Raw genomic sequence first — 3,848 nt, 5'->3', positions numbered from 1 at the left:
CTATATGACGGCGGTCTGTTTAATAATCGAGCCTGTACCAGACAATCCAGTGATTGACATCATGAGCATCGATCCACGCAATTGGGATCGATGACGTGCATCAACCAAGTCAGCGAGCCTGACCACCCGATCCCGTTAGTCGCCTTTTACGACAAGCATAGTCGCCTTTTACGGCAAGTATGGGTTGCTGAAGACCTATTCTACCCCGGAATCTTCACGGGTCAAATGTTTAATAATTCTGTTCTTTAATAATTCTGTTCATAGCAACCTCAGTAATCTTGAAAAAGTTGGCACAACGGAAGACATATGCCCTTTTAGAACAACAAACGCACTGCAATTAGACTCGTCAGTTATTCAAGCTATCTGGACCCCGTTCTTCAAAGAGACCTTATCTAGCTTAGGGCTCAGTCACACATTCAGGATTTTTACTGCCGTCCTTGATAGGACCATTCCCGATTAAAATTTGTCAAAAGTCTGATCAAGATCCTGAGATTCATGGCGGAAATTCACAAACAAACAGATATTGTTCAGGAAGCGTCCATATTCTGCCGTTTCCGGCCGAATTCGTCACGGTTCTCCCGTTCTCAATCCGAATCTGATCCGATTTGTATCTTCCGCATGCTAAAAAACGGCACTGTGTGAACCTGGCCTTACGCGACTATCAAAATCAGTGTTAAGTAAGGCTCGTATTAGCGCAGAGATCGCTTTGTGGTACGGGGCCCAGATGATTGGCAAGTCGCGCCTTGTAAAAAGATGGGATAAAGTTATGACGTGCTAATTTGCAGATGATGCGCACGCAATATACAACACACATGACTCTGTAAATTTTAAAAAAAAACCCAGCTTAAACTGATTAGTCATATGGGACAACAGTCTTAACCTCGTGACCCCGTAACCTGTATTCAGAACAGAACATGCAAAGGTCATCACGCCTTCTTTTTCCCGAGGAATAGGTTTCTCACAGCACGTGGTTACCAGGTCGCATACCTTTATTTATTGTGATGACGTCACAGCGTTATTTACACCTGCCCTTCTCTGATTACCCGGATGTGTTGACAAGCCCCACAGTAAACAACACGGGTGGATAGCGGTTGCATTTAATTCATGCACCTGTGTGATGAATGCTTGTTTCCCGACATTCAGACATTTGTGGAGGTTTACACTGACGTGGGTCAGAGACGTCATCGGTGATGATATACAACTACCTGTTTATTTTTTTTCTAATTTGTTTTGTAAACATCAAGTAATTTCAACGTCGTTTGGTTTAAATCACATCAAATATTTTCGTTGGCTCTGTTACGAAACACTGGTCTCCTCATTTGAAAAGGATGTGTCATCTGACACTATTACGTCTGTGCACATATGACTTTCTTGTTATATGGTTATGAATATGATATGATATACAAAGCCATCTCACGCCTCAGACTCAGTCACAAAAAGCACTATGACAAGGTTTGTTCATCTTGCAATCAACCTGAATCCATTGCTCACGTGTTACTGGAATGTCAAGACCATGCCCCAGCCTTGGCTCGGTTAAAACACGAATTACAGTTAGATCCGCTATCTGTCATAGATCTCCTAAAGCCATGAGATGCAATAGCGAAAGACAAACTATTCTTAGAGATGGACAGCTACTCGAACTTTAATAAACAGAGCAGTCAAAGAAAAAAATTGAACTCATATAGATATAAAAAACCAGAATATTTATCAAATTGAATACTGAAACTCACAAAAGAGAATATATATAATTATATATATATGCACAAGTCACACAGAGTCCCAAAGAGGGACTCTGATTGGTAATTAGCAATGGACAATGGGCAAACGGGAGGCCGGGGGTAATTAGCGCTGACAGGTTAAAGAATAGGAATAGCAATGGCCAAATGGAAGCCAGCTAAATAATAGACACCGACAAAGATCAAAGCAATAAGTCCCAAGCACTGTTGGCTTCTCTGTTGGCTCCCCTTGTTAAGTTTCCACCTTTTGTTATCTTATTACTTTTATTGTTCTTACATGTACACACATATCTCTGCCTCATAGCATTCATTCACCTGATGAAGGAGTAGGCATATACTCCGAAACGTTTTGTTCCTCATTATAAAGAAGTTGACATCCATATATTCTCGTCCCCGTGATTAATATTCAGTCACGCATTGATATATATTTTAAACGTTGTCACTCATACACTACCGTGTATGTGAATATATAGTTCACCAATTCGTTGTGTCGTTATATTTGGTGAGATATTTACCAATCCCCTATTGTCTTACCAATCAACATGCTCGGGTGAATTTGTACCCACAACAAACAAACAACCAAACAACCAACCAAACAAACAAACAAACAAACAAACAAACAGTACCCATAAGGTGCTGCACATGAAGGAAGGCTCCCAATAAACTACCAGGCCTAGGCAGACTGAGAGCCGGCCCAGTCGCTGAAATTGCGCAGCACGTCAAACACCGGGAGGGGCGGTCGGGTAGCTTAGTGGTTAAAGCGTTCGCTCGTCACGCCGAAGACCCGGGTTCGACTCCCGACATGGGTACAATGTGTGAAGCCCATTTCTGGTGTCCCCCGCCGTGATATTGCAGGAATATAGCTAAAAGCGGCGTAAAACCATACTCAGTCAGTCAAACACCAGGAACCCGTTGTAACCTCCAGGGCCCACTTGCACAAAGCGATCTTAGCGATAAGACTATTGTAAGCCTATGTTAAAGTATGGGAGTTACGATCATCTTAGCGCTAAGATCGCTTTGTGAAAGTGGGCCCAGGAAGGGCAATCCCGGCCGTGGAGGAAAAATTCGCTTGGGGGAAATTTATATCGTGTGTTTTACGTTATTTCCGTTTTTCAAATTTAAATTTGGTCAAGCATTTATGATTAGGTATGTCCAAAAGTATTAAAACCTGCAAGGTTACTATGTTGACTTTACTTTCCCTCTTAGTTTTATCATGCACGTAGAGGCAGATTTGTGTTCGTTACAATGAGCATATATATAATACGTTGTTTTCAAATTGAACTGCATTTCGAGGGTTGATTGATAGTGAGTGAGTGATTTTGCGCCGCTTTCAGCAATATTCCAGCAATATCAGTCGGGGGACACCAGAAATGGGCTCTACACAGTGAAACAATGTGGGGAAACGAACCGGGCCTTCAGCGTGACGAGCTAACACTTTAACCACTAGGCTACCCGATCTCCCCCAGGTTTGATTGATAGGTTCAGAGCCTCACAGATGAATGGAAATGCGTAATAAAGAAATGTTTTGTTGTGGACATTCCATGGTGACATAGAGGTAAACCGGAATCAGTGGAGCAAATGGTTTCGCTGTGACAAGTCAAAATGCGTAGGGGTTTGTGACCTTTGGAAAATGGACAACTGCGAGGAACGTGCATTGATCAGGTACTTGCAGAAAGGGCTTAACACGAAATGCCATCTATTAAAGATATGGGTAAGTGAGTGAGTGAGTTGGGTTTAACGCCGCTTTTAACATTATTCCAGTTATATCACGGCGTGTCAGCTTAATGTGGGAGGAAAGCCCGAAGTGATGCAGGTCTCCGATGTTTACCACTTCGGTGAAACCCACGAGTACGGGTATGGTGCTGACAAACCTAGAAACATAATCGGGGAGAACCGGGATTCGATCCCAAAATCATAGATTTCTGGCGTGCCCAAGGAACGCAACTCTTCACAGCGAATCGCGGCACCTTAGACGACTGGGCCACCCGTGCCCCCGAAGATATGAGTACAACAAAAGGGAGGGATGACCCTTCCTATCTCACGGTAAAGAGATTGGCAACAGAGTTTAAGCATGGCATTGAGCGTAAAAGGCGACCCCCGTTACGGGATGTC

Source organism: Haliotis rufescens, unplaced genomic scaffold, assembly GCF_023055435.1.
Source record: "Haliotis rufescens isolate VD_foot unplaced genomic scaffold, xgHalRufe1.0.p SCAF_12, whole genome shotgun sequence".
NCBI lineage: Eukaryota > Metazoa > Mollusca > Gastropoda > Lepetellida > Haliotidae > Haliotis > Haliotis rufescens.
Note: the sequence above shows the minus strand (reverse complement) of the source record.